Here is a 16,230-nt window from a genome sequence, read left to right as displayed (position 1 = left end):
TAGAGCTCCAGCAATGATATCCACAAATACCTGGAGCCGTAGCATTTTATGTTTGATCCCAGCTGTCTTGGTTTGAAAGACAGGTGCCTACTAAGAGAGGTGGAACCCTCCCTTAGGACAGAGAATGTGATCTCCCTTCCCTCCAAATTATTTTAATTTTGAAATCAAGGGCTTTCAGGCAGAGGTATGGCAAAAGGAATAACAGTTCTTTACTAGTATCTGTAGCAGAGTAAACAAGCAATAACAAGAATAACAACAAACAAAACCAGAAACCAGTAGCAGATGTCTTTTTGAGCTGCCGAGCACTTTCCCGTGTGGTGTAATCACGGTCACAAGCAGCAGGGGCGCTGTTGAGCTCCCGGCCGGGCAGGGCAGCTGCGATGCTTGCCGAGCGGCTGCAGGTGGCGCTGTGGCGCAGGGTCAGGTCAGCCTCACACAGCTGGTAATGGCGGAAAAGGCTGAGAAGCAGGCAGGCAGCTAGCAGCAGCAAAGCGGGGCAGCAGGGGGACAGGGGCTGACTCTCTCCTGGGCTAGCCAGCGAGGTAGCAGGGACTCTGCCGTCACGGTAGACGCCGCAGTCTCGTGTGGCCAAAGCGGGGTGGAAGGCAGGGACAGCCGGACTCCCCCGCAGCTGCAGCAAAACGCAGCCGGGAGAATGTGCACTCCCAGTGGGAAAGAAGTTGAATCAAAGCTCACCCAGCCAGGAGGAGAAGACAGAGCACAGTTGGATCTCCCGCGGTCGCAGTCAGAAGCCAAAAAGCAGTTGCTTTCCTCCCGGTGTCCCACGAACGAGTGTCCAGCCAGCCGGGAGAGCTACCATACCATACCACACCACACCACACCCCACCCCACCCCACACCCAGAGCCTTTGTCTCTTACAAAGGACTTAATAGCTCTGAGCACCCAGCCATTTGTCTCCTATAACAGGATGGAGGAAAATTCCAACTTCCTCAACCTCCAACACCAGCTGACTTAAAGCTGATTTTAGCATATCCTCTGATCGCGACCTGAGACTTCGAAAAGCTTTGTAAGATTTTTTCCTTTTGTGCATGTCCACTGGAAGCTTACATGGCTGGACATTAGTGATGGCAGCTGCATGATGTCTGCATGGAAGCCTGAGTCTGCGTGTGGTTCTAGACCTTGTCTGTGCTTTTCCCCTGGAGAACATTTGGTGCAGATGATTTGCAGAGAATTTAGCCAAAAGAATTTAGCATGTCTCTTTTCACACAGGCACTGTAATTTTCAGGGATATACAACATGGCTGACTTAGCTCCAGTCTTTATGGAATTAAGTTCCTTTCCCAAATTGAGCCAAACACTAGTATTGAAAAGTGAGAGTGAGAGTAATTACCTATTATCTATCTAAGAAAAAATAATTACATTTAATTTAAGTACTTATTCTGATACAGATATCCATTACAGAAAATTTCACTTTAGTGTATTAAAGCCTATTAAAACTATAACAAACTGTGAACATGCTTTTATCATGAAAATGTTGGGCAACTTTAATTATAGGAATTACTGTCCTGTGCTTCTCTAATGAATGTGTGGCACCAGCATAGTGAGTGATGACCTATTTAAAGGGAGTGCTTTAGAAAGAATGTACCTCAGAAAGTTACACTCACTAGACCTTAAGAACCAGCAAGTCACAGTGTGTTCTCTATTCATGTTCTAATTAGAGCCTATACTTCTCAGAAACATTAACATAAGAGAGGAAATTTAGTAGTTTTATCCTAACAGTGTGGATAAAACTACTGGGGAGTTGGGGAGGCCCAATTCTGATTTAATTTACCTTCAAGTAAATCTGTAGTAATATCAGGATAAATGTGATTCTAGCAATTTATTATTTCAATAAAAAGTAAACTCCACCCACACCAACTTTACAGTTCCTGTGACTTTTAGAAATTAATTACAAGAGTTATCTGTACCCTATGAGCTTGTCAACTTGCTGATATAACTAGAATCTATTCTGGGTGCATGCCATTAAGATACTATAAATGCCATACTTTCTGATTAGTACTATTGTTAGGTCAGTATTTCTAAAGGGACATGGCCTAAAAGTCACTATGACTTTGACAAATTAAATATTTTTCCACAGCTGAGCTCTTTCTCCCTCTCACAAAAAAAAAAAAAAAGAGGGCAAAAAAAGCAAAAAAACCAAAAACCCCCAAACAAAAAAACCAAAACAAACAAAACCAACCAACCAAAAAAGCAAAACAACAACCAAACAACCCCCCAAAAAAACACACTAAAAATCAAAACCACCACCTCACAAAGAAAACCCCATCCAAAACCAACCCACCCCGTTTGTAGACTTTCTATTTCCAAGACTGTCATTTGGATGGACTCAGACCCTGGAGCATTCACAGTTGTTTTATAGAATGACAGTGTCATTTTGCTTCGTGGTCATAAGCATTCATCAGCAAGAAAAGAAACAGAGGCTCTAAAGTAAAGACATCACTGAAACACTATCTCATTTCTAGCTCTATTGCTCTACCAGTGTCCTGGACAAGAAGGCAGTCACTAGATGCTCACACCATGTAGGTCAGTCAACATACTATCTTGTCTGCTTCTGGTGGCAGACTTGGATCAAGAAGAAAGTTGTACCAGAGGCCTCCAGAGGTCCCTTTTGCCCATGCCTCTATGATTTTCAGTAGTGCAGTAATTATTATTAATTGGGAGGTATATCCAGGACTCTATGTAAGTTAGGTTCTGCTGGAGCTGATTGAGTTGAAACATATTTTTTTAACTAGTTTCTGAACTTACGAAATTATTTCTCAGAAAACTCATGCCTTACAGCATTGGAGGGCTGGCAAGGACAAGCAACCTTAGGAGGAATAGGGCTTCCTTTTTCAACAGCAGCATGGGTTTATGTCACACTCAAGTGACCAATGTCACATGCTTTCCCAGCTGCCAGACCATTCCTGTGGGTCTTAAAGATCCACTTCAAAATATTTTGTTAAAGTTCAGATCCCTCTTGTGGCAGCTCACATCTCCTGTGACATCATGACCCTGAGCCAGAAACTGCTATATTAATGACTCTGGGTGACCAAGCAGTGGGCAAGCCATGTATTTTCAAACAATTGTTTGATGGAAATTAGAACAATTAAAAAAAAAAATCTGTTAACCTGATTACGGCATGCAATGTGAAGGCCGTGGTTCATCACTGGTTGAATAGTTGCATATAACCCTAACCATAAAGTAATGGGGGGTGTTGGGGTGGCGCAGGCCACACACCCCACATCTGAGGGTCTTTAACAACAAGACAGTGATGTTGGTTACCACCATTAATGTTTTCAGAGGTTCTAACTCAGCAGGGGATTTCTTACGAAGCATTTTTTTACCCCTTTGTGAGGTCTGAATCATAATCTTTTCCCTGCAGAAAGAAAGCCATCAATCTTTCTCCAACTGTAAGGAAAGAGGTCATCTTGTGACAGTTTTGAGCAACCAACCAGCAACACACCTTGACTTTTCTCTGGCATCTGGTGAATTTTCAGAAGGTTTTCAGGTTATTGAGGTTATTAAATTCAGTTCCTTTTAGTATCATCATCTGCAAGGATTTAGAATTATTTCTGTGGGAAAATCTACAAGGTAAAATAGTTGCTAGGGTCGAATGATCAATATGTTCTATCAGTGAATTGATCCATGAGTGAAGCTGCTCACATGCTCAACACACTCCTGAACTGAATCTGACTTTATAAAAAGAAGGGTCTGTTTAGGGGCTTACTCAGCATTTCTAGGAATTGTATGCAATTTCAACTGCAGAGCCTATAACAGCACAGGGCAAGTCCCCACTGACATGAAGCGGAAGGTTTTTTCTGTTAAATGCTTTGCATGTAACCAACAACCCATCTGAGTGTAACTGCAAAATTCCAGTTATGTCCCTCTGGCACACAGCTCTGCTCATCCAAGCATCATTTAAGGGCTGTTCAAAAGAGCAGCCTGGTGTCCTTAGGCCATGGCATAGCCCTTCCTCCCTGGCTGTGGTGGGATCTCCAGCACCCACTAGATGGTGGTCTGGGATAACAAGAAGGAGGCTTATGAGGCCCTGAGAGGAAAGGAACAGTAATTATTTTCCATGAGGCACTGAAGGGATTTGTCAAAACATGAGACCTGGGGCAAAGGGCTAAAAACACTATGGGGGGAGGGGGTTAGGGGGGTAATTAAAGCTACCTTCCTGATGTTTTCTCTCAGAGGAAGCTGGGTTGTTACAAGTTGTGGTTTGCTTCTAGCAAAGTGCATATGTACAAGAGCAACTAAGTCCACTCACAAACACAAAGAAATGCCTTAGAAGCATTCATAGTCTGAGGTTCACATCTCTAATTCACTTGCAATGTCAGTGCTGCTCCTGAGATGTGACTCCACAGGCACACAGGCCCAGGACTCTAGAGCCTGAGAGCATGAGCAAAGCTGTCAATAATTAGGGCTATTCAGGGACTGACCTAAAAGGCTTAGAAATCTCACTCACTGCCCTGGGGAGGCAGTTTGAGCCTGTTCTTGGCACAACCTGAGAGGTGAAATGCAAACAGTGTCTTCCTCTGCAGACATCATAGTGTGCAAGAAAAAAAGGAGCTGCACTCCCATTCTCTGGCAGGACTTGGGAGCAATTTTTTTGCTAGAACTTTGTTTTCTTCAAGTGCTTTCCCAAGCTGGTGGAGCAGTACTGGTATATGGACAGAGGTAGTATATTCACTGAGGCGATGAATCTCCATCCTTGGAGAGTTTCAAATTTAGCTGGATCAAATCCAACTGAATAACCTGATCTAACTTTGAAGACAGCTTTGTTTCAAGCAGCAACTTAAAAGTTGCCCTACCTATACCTGTCTATATATATGTGATATATTTGATTTCTGCATTCTTAAAAGACTCTCTGAAATGAGCTGTGCAGGTAGAAGTGGAAGAAGTCATGGACAGTTATAACTGCAACTCTTTGTCCATCTAAATGGGATCAATGTGCAAAGACCACATTTGTGGCATTTGATCTTAGTGCATGAACATAGCCCCAACCTCCAGAGACTAGTGGCTGATATTTACTGGAACATTCTTCCTTCTGAATATAACCACTAGATGGGGAAGCAAGCACTTGATTTTTCACACTTTCTAACTGAAAAATTGTACTTCTATGGTTTTGGCTATGCTTATACAATTTACTGTGTTCTTGCCTCTCTGTTTAGCATATCTGAATGGGTACCTGCTTTAGTACCCTGTGCTGTAGCACCCAAGCTCAGGATTTCATCCTGTCTACATTTAAAGAAGGCTCTGCACAAGACCACAAAAGAAAAACCCTAAATCTGGAGGTGTGTAGTCATAGAATCACAGACAAGTTTGTGTTAGTAGGGACCTTAAAGCCCATCTCATTCCACCCCATGCCACAGAGCTTCCATTACACCAGGTTGCTCCAAGCCCTCTCCCACCTGGATTTGAACACTTCCAGAGATGGGGCAGCCACAGCTTCTCTGAGCAACCTGTGCCAGGGCCTCATCACCCTCACAGAGAAGAATTTCCTCCTAATAACTCATGATTATCTAAATCTCTCCTCTTTTAGTTTAAAACCTTTCCCCCTTGTCCTGTCACTATCTGCCTATGTAAAAAGTGACTCTCCCTCTTCTTGTAAGCTCCCTTTAAGCACAGAAAGGCTGCAATTGAGGTCACCCCAGAGCCCTCTCTTCTGAGAAGGTTATGAGGCAGCCTTTATTTCAGTTTATTTCAGCTTGAGCTGGTGCCTCCAAAGTGGGATCCTGAACAGTGAGCCAGGGCCTTTATCTGCTCACAGTCTGTGCACTTTTATCCACTCACAGTCTCTGCAGCTGACCTTCACATGCTCTTCACACACCCTGCACATGCCTCTTGGTCCAATGGCAATTTATGATCTGGGGTCTTCTAACACCTCATTTGATTTTTTTTCTCCATGTCCATGTGGGCAGATGATTAACTGCTCTTCTCTTCCAGTTTGGGGCAACCTTGGGGCCCTCCAGGGTCTCAGCCCTTATCTGAAGCTCTCCAGTCTCCAGATCTCTGTTTCCTCCCCTGCTCAGCCATTCATATTCACAGAGTTAATTTACAGTTCACCTCAAGGCCAAGCTTTGAGCAGGGCCCACTCATGCTAAACTGTAAGCAAGTTACAACTAAACTTCAACCTATACAATTAATTTCTAATATTCTATCGGTAAACTTATTTTAATCCTCAACAGGCCACATATTTCTGGCTGTGTCTTCCAGCCAACTTCTTATCCATCTATCCTGGTTTCAGACAGCACAGGGTTAATTTTTTGCCATAGCCAAGACATGTGGCTAAGGCCCAGATGTTATTTGACACAAAAGGGACTCTCTCTCTCTCTGTCTTGTCCAGGGAGAAGGGGTTCCTTCCAGTCAAGAAAACATGGTGGAGAGAATGGTCTCGTATATTTTATTTTGGGGGGCTTTCCATGTAAACAATTTCTTTTTCTTGTACCTTTTGTTATTAATATTGTTGCTATTAATGTTAGTTTTCTTATCTCATTGCTGTTTCCAGTAAATTGTTCTTATATCAACCCATGATTTTTGTCTTTTGAGCCTCCAGTTTTAGGGAGTTGGAGGGGAAGCGGAACATGGTTTTAAGAGGAGTACTAAACTGGAGAATACCATTCCTAAACCACACCACTACCAAACAGTCCACTCTTCAAATCCATGTCTCCCCAGTTTGGAGATAAGGATGCCACATGGAACCATGTCACAGGCTTTACGGAAGTCTAGATAGATAAAATTGGTCATCTTCCCTTGTGAATCATTGCAGGAACTCCATCATAGAAGGCCACCAAAGTGGTCAGGCATGACTTGCCCTTGGTGAAGCTGTGCTGGCTGTCTCTGGTCAGCTCCTTGTCTTGCATATGCCTTAACATTGCTTCCATGAAGATCTGCTGCAGTACTTTCCCCAGCGCAGAGGTGAGGGTCACTAGTATGTAGTTCCATGGGCCAGGACAGACTTAATATTCTTGTAGTAGCTGTGAGGGGGCAGAGCCTGGAGCTGTGTGGGCATGCCCAGATTGTTACTCCATATGATCAACATCACATCAGGGGAGGCAGGGTGAAAGTGAGGGATTCTCATTTCTGAGAAGGAAGGGGGAAAAAGGTGCACATGGCAGGCCCAGGGTCCATTTGCTTCATTGTCTCAGAACTATGCAGCACCTGTGGAGCTGGTTGGTTGGTCAGCCACCACGTTTTTGAATGAAAATCACTGTCTTTTTGTATACTTTTGTTATTAATATTATTGCTGTTATTGTTAATTTTCTAATCTCTGCTCTTATCTCTGACTTTTGGTGGTGGTTTTGATTGGCCCAAAACATCAGCAAGGTATTTTTAACAACTAGAGAAATTTAAACCCCTCAGAAGCTATTGTAGTAGGCCTGAGGAAGTGTCTGAGGGGTGAAGAGTGGCACAAAGATAGCTCCTGTGTGTCCTGAGTGAAAGTTCTGGAAGTTTTTCACCAAGTCCAGCACAGCCAATTTCTGATAGCTCTGAAAGTGATGGACAAGCTGCCGGCCAAGTGTAGGCCTATCAGAGGTGCTAGTTACGCCTCTGTGAAAACATATTTAAGAAGAAATCAAAACAAGGTAGGCATGCACTTCTTTGTAGTTAGAGGAGGAGGAGGTGGAGGTAAAAATATGTGAAGGGAAAACAACATGGAGACACCAAGGTCAATGGAGAAGGTGGGGGAGGAGGTGCTCCAGGCGCCGGAGCTGAAAACCCTCTGCTAGCCGTGGTGAAGACCACGGGGGAACAGGAGGTCCCCCTGCAGCCCATGGAGTCTACAGGAGTGCAGAAATCCACCCACAGCCCACGCCAGAAGAGCCAGTGGATGCCTGGAAGAAGCTGTGATCCAGTTGGAGTCTCACCAAAAGAGTTAAAGCTACAAAGGCCTTGCAAGGGAGAGAAAGGCCTTGCTCCTGGGATGGAAGCAGCCTGGCCTCGGCTCGGGAGAGTCTGCACCCTATGGACAAGAGGACTCATGTTGCAGCAAAATTCTGGCAGGATATTGCTCATGAGATCGGACCCATGCCAAAGAAGTTCCCAGAGGACTGTCTCTCGTGGGAGGGACCCCGTGGCTAAGTAGAGGACTCCTCTCCCTGATGGACTGACCAGAGAACAAACCCCTTACCCTGCCCCCTGCCCGTGTTCTTGGTTTGGAAAGAGGGAAGGGGGGTGAGCGGAGAGATTGCTTCTTAAGAGGAAAGGGGTAAGAGCAGAGAAACTGTCTGGGGAGAGAGAGAGATAAGTAGAGATAAAGAGTATTTGTAGTAGAAGAATTGTGATGATGAATAGATTTATGGACCTGCTTTGTGGACTGAGAAAATACCCCACACCCTGTCCCCCTACCCGAACTGTTGGTTAGAAGGAAGAAAGGGGGTGAATGAAAATGAGTTCGTAAGAGGGAGGGGGGTGAGTGAACAAAATAGTGTATGAAAAGTTTATTTTTGCGTCTCATTTATCCTTCGACTCGGTTAGGTAATTAAATCACTTTGCAACTTTAAGTTTGGAGCCTGTCTGCCCTTTCTTCCATGCGTCCTCCTACCAGTGTCCTATCTCACTTAACTGATGAGATTGGTGTGTGTTTTTACGGGTTTTTTTTTTTTCTTTTCCCCTCTCCTGCACATGTGCATCAGGAGAGAGCCAGAGTGTCAGCGTTTAGTCAGGGTCAAAACCCGACACTTTTGTTACTCTCTCATGGGAGGGGAAAAATAAAATAAAAAAAATTAAATTTTAAAAAATAGGATTGATGTCTACCTTTTTCCAGTCACCTGGCTCTTTGCCTGACCACCATGGCTTTTCAAACAGGATAGAGAGTGGCTTGGCAACTACATCAACCAGTTCCCTCAGCACCCTGGGATACCTATAATCAGATTCCATAGATTTGTGCCTATTCAGTTCCATCAGGTGGTCTCAGACTTGCTCTTTGCTGACAGTAGAAGGGATGTTGCCCCCCAACCTTCACCTGGAGGTTCAGCAACTTGGGAGAGGCAGGAAGCCCGATGGCAAGTGGAGTCTGAGGCAAGGTCATGCATAGGTTCAGGTCTGCACAGATTGTGCAGCAGGAGAATAACTTACAGAGAAATTATTTAACAGAGAGGTTTGCTGATACACCTGCAAACAATCAATACCTTGGGTCTCTTCAGTGTTTACCTTCATTATGTTTTTAAAGATCCTTCAGCAGCCTGGAACATAGCAAAAGCAGTTGAGGCCTGTCTTAGCTTCAATCTCGTACTTGAAAAACACCATCAACAACAATTTGGAAAATTAGAATTACACACTGTGGACATTTAAAATTGTGGTGCATATTAAGGAGGAAATAAAAGTTTTGTGGGTTGGTTCTCATGTGTCTCATTATCTGTGTCTGTCCCAAAGGCTGTTGCTAGTTGGGGTTATCCAGCGTGACTTTTGCCATGACAAGTTTGTGATTGGGTAGTTAGAATATTTTCTTGGGAAATCACTGAGTATTGAATTCCATCCTTTATTCTAAATGGCACCTTCCTAGACTTGAGATGTCAGAGAAACATCTGAAGCAAGCAGAGCATGAGGCTCACAGACAAAGGCATCTGGCTAAGGATGGGATCTGCATATTCAGCTATGGTTCCATCTCAGGAGCAGTGTTTGGTTCTCTGGCCATGCTGAGCAGGACACTACATCTTTGTCAACCAAGGCACTAGACCTGTGTTAGCTATGAACTAGAACAACGCTGACCCCTCTCAGGACCTTCCCCGAGCAGCTGCAATTCAGCACAGGCTTCCCATGTGTTTCTAACTTTCTAGTATGAATTCAAACACACTCCTCCCTTGTTAACACCATGGTGAGCTTAGCCTCTGGAGGGTCATTAGGCATGAAGACAGCAACTTTCTGCTCAGCCAAAGGGGACAGGCTAGGCACAAGCTCTCATGCTAGGGAGCATGAAGAGTCAGGGTGCTGGAAATGCTGAGGTCAGGGTGTGGAGGAAGATCCCAAGGTACCACAATGGCAGCATGCCTGCCCTCATTTCTCAAATCAATGTTCATTATGGCCAGTGGAGAAGGCAAGTGCAGAGAGCTCAGATAACTTTTCAGAAGTCTACCTTGACACTGCTTCCGCCACCACTTACACCAGCAAATCTTACCTTCAGGAAGATTATAGGAGGCACTGTCCGAGAGATGTCATGCTGGGGATGCAATGGGGGAATATCAGCATATCAGAGCTGTACAGGAAAGGAATATGATCAGGAATGAAATTCTTGGAGTGACACAGACAAGCAACACCACCGACCTCACTGACAAGTTGGGACCAGCTCCAGCTCCCCACCCCTAAAACTTTACCCTGGGGCCAAGCAGAGACATAGCAGCAACATGCCACCTGGAATAATGTAGGCACCTTGGACCACCCAGGGTAGATGGCACTAAATATTCCTGGCCAGTTTATACCCTGTTCTCCTGTACTGGTCAGTGCAAACTTAAGGAACCAGCTACACTGCATTTGGCACCTCTGCCAGAAGACAGCACGTTACAGGGAGTTGAACTGGACAATCCTCTGCAATTTGCCCTTGAAGAGGGGTCTGCCACTGTAAGCAAAGGGGTCATTGCAGAGAATCCCCTGAGCACCAAAGAGCCCCTTCGCTCCACTGAAGCTTCCAGGAGATCTAAAAGGTGGAATAGGCTTCCCTAGAGCAGGAGCTACAGGGTTGGACAGCCCAGCTTTTTGCATTCCTATCTGGGACTCAGAGTGGGGGGAGTGTTTGTAACCACAAAGACTGTTCTCTAGCAAAAGTGCCCTGATCTCTGCAGTTCAGTAAGTATCACGAATACCCACATTGTTGCATGCTTTGTATATCAGTGCCCATCGCAGCAGCACTCCTTGTTCCCATTACCACACATAGATGGGGGTGCTAATTCCCATGCTGGACATGAATGATCCTACCTGTTTATCCAAATCTGTTTCCTTCTGCGTCATGTTTGCTGGGTGCCATCTCAGATTAAAGGAAGATGAATCACCCTTTTTCCAAGCTAAGTGCTTGTGTGCAAACTAGAAATGAGAAAGTGCTAGGGTGGACAACAGAAGTTTTCAGATGTGAGATTTATGCAGATGAGGCAACTGTCTCTGTACAACAAAAAGAGTTTCCTGAAATATGAGAACATGAATTTTGATGTAAACAAAACCCAAAGGGAATACATTTTGCTGGTCTTTTTTAATAAAAAAAGCTTTCAGGACTTTTAAAGTTTGATGTAAACACAGTCAAAATGTACTATCAGCCTTGTTCCTCAGCTTTGCAAAATGACATTACAACAACACTGTACAAATCCAGGATCGGTCTCCAGTAGTCAAACCTTTCTTGTTTTAAAGCAGTAGAACTGAGCATCTTCTACAGAAATTATTCAAATTATTGTTGCGATTCTGCTGATGAGGTCCATCAGGTTCCAAGCAGATCAGAACCACATGTGTGTTTATGACAGCTGGCCCATGCTTCTGGTAATTGTTTATCTCTAGAGCCAGAAAGGAAATGTTTCAAGTGGAAAATTAGGTGTGTAAGATGCAGGGCAGTGATGGACCTTCCTTAGGTACTGTTCTTTGCAAAGCAGCATTGCTGCCTGCCTTGTACCTCACTGACCTAAAATAATTAGAAGTACAAAACTGCTGAATGACTGAGCCATCCCTTCCTTGTTAATAGTGTGATCCTGATGGAGGTAGGAAGGCTGCAAACGTTATGGCCATAATAGTGAAGGCAGGCTATGAAAAGTGCAGAGTAATGTGTGGCAAATTGCCTCATTGGCTTTCACCCACAGTCGGGTCTGTGGAAACTGGTTCCTCCAAATTAGCAGAGAAGCAATTGTGTGTAAAATCACACTATGAAAAGCCAATGTCCACAAAGGAAATAGAGGAGTGCTGCAACTTTATTTGAATAAAGGGAGAGAGTCCACTGGGGCACACACCCGTGGGGTTTTCTCTCTCGAGGTTTCAGAGGGCACAGCCTCCTTTTATCCTAAAGTCCAGGCCACATGTTGCCTTGCCCTCTTCCTTTCCCCATTGGCTGAGACACCAGGAAGATACAGCCTTCCCAAACTTGCCTACCACTTACTCTCCCTTGAACATGTAATTTTCCTCCAAAGTTCAGAAGGTCTGTGTATCTGTGTTCTGCAATAGACTTGAGCCAACCCATTTCTCCTGTTACCCTGAAGTTCAGGAGTTCAAGTTGAGTCAAACTCTCTGGGTTCTGTAACAAACTTGGGCAGTTTGAGATTGGCATTAAGACCCATTTCAAAAACCTTAACACCATTTCTCCTAAAGGCCCTCACCCATTGAGTTGTTTGTAAAGACATTAGCAACCATCTTTCCTGTCACAATTAAGACAGGTGATCTCTCACGACTTCTCCAGAATTACAGCAAATTCACTCTACCTGCCCTTCACATCCTTATTTTTCTTGGTGCTTCTGTGATAAAAAGTGTAGTTGAAGTCGGACAAAGGAGTGTATAATAGACACACAAAAAAAGTTTTCTTTACTTGTCCTGCTGAGAGAACTGCAGGAAATTTTGAGAATTAGCAGATTCCTGAGTCTTGCTAGTTTACACAATTGTGACTGTGGTCTATAAGAGGCACTACTGCAAAAGAAGTATCTTAAAGAGATCTGATATGCTGCCAAAGTAAGCAAATTAAGCAGTTTTTTTGCTCTAATCACCACTCCTAAAAGGCTTTGCTTTGAGTTCTGCCTCCCCTTTTGGATGCTACAGACTTCAGAAAAGATGTGAAACAACTGGAGGGTCAAGAGAACACAAGAGTTGGAAAACACCACCCATGAGGAAAGACAGAAGAAGTTTCCATTGTTCAGTCAAACTGGAATGGTGTCAGTGGCCTCCCCAATAAGTAATTTCATAGTGTACAAACCTCTGCTTGTGTTTGTTCATTGTGCTTGGTCAGTGTTGCTGAATCAGTCCTGTGTCTTTCAGGCATTTGCCAGCCATGCCTCAGTTTTCTCTTGTGATTCTTCTTTACCTTACAGTGTCTACACAAACTGGACTGGACTCAAAATGTGCCGAGTTATTCACTACTTGGAATAGCTATTAGGTAGATTACACCCATACACCAAGGGTATCAACACTGCCAAGATGGAGCAGTGACCCGAATCCATCTTCCACAGCTCTTGTGAATACATTCATTGCAGAGTGAATGAACACTTCCAAACTTTGCTTTGTAAGAAGTTGATTTGTAACTGCCTATGAACAAAACCATAAGAACTCAGATATTTCTAAAGCTGTTTCTTGAAGGCATATTACAACACAGGTTTCTCTGTTGAAGGAGTGCTGGCATCTTAGACTATTATTGCTTTTTTCTAGGTGATCATTCACTGTAGAAATGGAAATGATAATTCTTACTCAGTGAGAAACAGAGCATTTTCTGAAAAGCATTGATGGGTGCAGCATCCTGTGATGCTGTGCGTGGGAGTTGTCCTGCAGCTGTTGGCTGCAGAGCCCACATTTGCTGTAGTGTGCTTATGCTGTTCTAGAGACTTCTCCCTAGCAGAAACCTGTACCATCCCATGCTGTAATCTTATTGGTTTACCCCTTTCTTCTCCCTGGCTGCTCCCCTCTGGCTTCCCCTAGTTGGCTCTTCTGAGTAACCACGCCTCTGTTCCCTCTCCTGATAACCTGCTGAGAGAGCGGAACTCAGGGTTCACCATCTTGGCTTTCCAGCACCCCGAATCCTCCCCTGCCTATCCACCCCTCTCCACCCTCCTCTGACCCTCAACTGTGGACCCTAATAAATCCCTGGAAACTTCAGATGGTGATCCTGCATTTCTTCCATCGCTTCACCTTCACGGAGTCTTGCGTCCCCCGCAGCTCCACTGCCTGCTACAGCCACGTGTCTGCCTTGCGTGTTCTGGCCATGGGAGGCCCCCTCCACCTTGCGGCATGGGGTGGCCGTTTGCGAATCGTGATACCGCGTTGCTGCACACATTTATACCTTTTTGCAGGACACTTGACTGGAGATGAGATGTGTTGTCTGTCTCCACTGATGACACAGCAAGAGCTGTGCCACACAGCAAGAGCTTTACAGGAGACTTGGACCAATGCCTTCAGTGAGGCCCTTGTGGTGCCACAGCACGTGATCAGTCTCTTGAACTAAAAATAATCAATGCCCCCATACTTTGGTGTATGGGATACATAAGCACCACACTTGTCTGTAAGGGCATTTCTAGTAAGGCGGAGCATCCAAAGGATGTCACAAAGCACCATGCAGGAGCAGCCGCATGGTGAGCAGCTCTGCTTCTGGATCAGCCTGGGCCAGCAGACACGGTAGCAAGCACAGAATGGACACCATCCTCATGTTGCAAGTTACAATTGGAGTGTTTGAGGCTTGGGACAGAGCTCATTTGGCCTTTCCCAGGGACTCCAGCATATGAGTGTGTGCTCTGAGAAGGGCTTCCCGTGTTTTGACTTCACAAATGGTTCTTTGTTCCCAGGAGATGGCAGATTATCAGTGGTAGTCCATGTTGTCCCCAGGGCAGACTCTGTCCACCTCAGCCATCAGCATTGCAAAACCTGACTTCAGGCCTCCTAGCTCTTTTTTGTGTCCTGCTGCTGCAGCCTCTGCTGCCCGCAGATGCCACTGCCCAGCATTTCCCTGAGCCCTGTGAGTGCCTGCTCCTGCAGTGGCACTCTTCATACAGCACTGGGGGATAACCTGGACTCTGCTGTCTGCAGCCTGTCCTGACCCTGATGCCCCCTGGCTCTGGGCAGTGGCCACGTACTAAGGAGTGGAATGGAGCCTCACTCATGGAGGCCAGCAGAAGTCACGGGCACAAGAAGGAATAAGGAATGAACTGTGGATGTGACGCTTGTGGCTAACCCCTCCTCTCCAAAGGATTTATTTCCATTTTCAAAAGCTCAGTGCCTGGTGTTATGGTGCAGTTGGAAGTGGGCAGAGCCTGTCATTTGACCTGAGCAGGCAGAGCTTGGTTCCTGAGTCAGTCTGAGCTTCCCCTTCACCCTTGAGCCCTCCACAGGCTATACTCCAGGTCTACAGTGTGAAGGTATGGTAAGCACCCTGTAAAGGTAATACTCTGCTCAATTTTGCATGAAGACTTTGTTAGTCATACAGGAGATCCCAAATGTCAGCAGGATTCCCGATCCACGGAAGCATTAAAGATGTTAAGGGACTTTAAAAGATCAGAAATACTCTTTCTTATTTATGGTTTTCAGAGATTTAGTGCATTTCCCACCATGACAGGAAGAGGGGATGAGGGTATGGGATACCACTAATATAATTTGCCCTTACTGATTTTATGCGAATCCAGGTTTTGTGAACAGGTGTTCATATACTTCTGACCTTCAAGAAGCAGCTTTGCTCTTGGGCTGTAAAGGAGCTGAACTGCCTGAGGCAGTATACTGGCTATGTCACTGCTTTCCATCAGTCTTTTACATTTGCTCTGACAGCTGTGCAAAATATGCATTTTAACCAGAACTCAATATGTAATTTTTTTGTATTAGGTGCCTGATTGGTTGGACTGAGCAAGCACCATTTCTTTAAATTTCATTCTCTTTTCTGACACTATATTTTAAATTATCTGACCTTGAAAGTGCTAACAGACCTTCCCCGTCAACTGGTTTTTGAGACAAAGGTTTAAATATGTGGATGAAACATATATGCATATAAAAAGTCATCCAAGCAATGCATATAATGGAATTGAAGCCTTACTAAATTACCTTGTTACTGCGTACTTAAGTAAAATCTCTCAAAGAACACTTCTTTCCTGTACATTGTTCCCCTTCTTGCCAGTTTCTTAGCATGTTTCTGCTACAAGGTGGACGACTGGCCTCCCCCTCCACTGGCAGGATTGGGATTGTTTGTGGAGCCACTTCCTCTGCATTTCCTCTTCCATGCCGTGATCAGAGGCAGCAGGTGCTTTGTGGCCATTAGCAAGTGAGACACTCCATGGTATAGGAGTCTTAGAGGGTAGAGAATTAATAATTTTATATATTTAGTAATGAATTCTTTATTTGCTGGTTTTGTACCATTTCACTGCATAGTATTGCAAGGGAACCAGCAATAGTACGTTCAAAGTGTGAGGCATTGTTTTCAGGATTTACAGCTGTGTAATTCCCATGGGATTTATTCCCTCTGGTTAGCACTGGCTGTACAGTTGTGACCTGAGTGACATTGCAGCACAAGGCATTTCCACCCAAACACTCGCATGCTTTTCTCACCTCTTCACAGGGAACTAAATGAACCCGCTGTGAGCAC

The 16,230-nt window shown here is 44.8% G+C and overlaps 1 protein-coding gene across 9 annotated transcripts in view; it reads left to right on the top strand.

The window, feature by feature from the left end:
- Positions 1-10,367: 10,367 nt before the first annotated feature.
- LOC146426364 (excitatory amino acid transporter 1-like) overlaps positions 10,368-16,230 on the top strand; it is a 42,413-nt gene continuing 36,550 nt past the window's right edge. For 6 of the 9 annotated variants that reach the window (XM_085040816.1, XM_085040813.1, XM_085040807.1 and 3 more), the window contains exon 1: positions 14,863-15,019. The gene's annotated coding sequence lies outside the window, so the exon portion shown is untranslated. Of the gene's footprint in view, positions 10,785-14,862; positions 15,020-16,230 lie in introns of those variants that run through there. The other 3 variants (XM_085040815.1, XM_085040811.1, XM_085040810.1) reach the window with 2 other exon arrangements.

This window comes from Lichenostomus cassidix, chromosome 28, assembly GCF_008360975.1.
Source record: "Lichenostomus cassidix isolate B80296 chromosome 28, HeHo_3.0, whole genome shotgun sequence".
NCBI classification, from domain to species: Eukaryota; Metazoa; Chordata; class Aves; order Passeriformes; family Meliphagidae; genus Lichenostomus; species Lichenostomus cassidix.
This window is presented reverse-complemented; position numbering and strand designations above follow the sequence as displayed.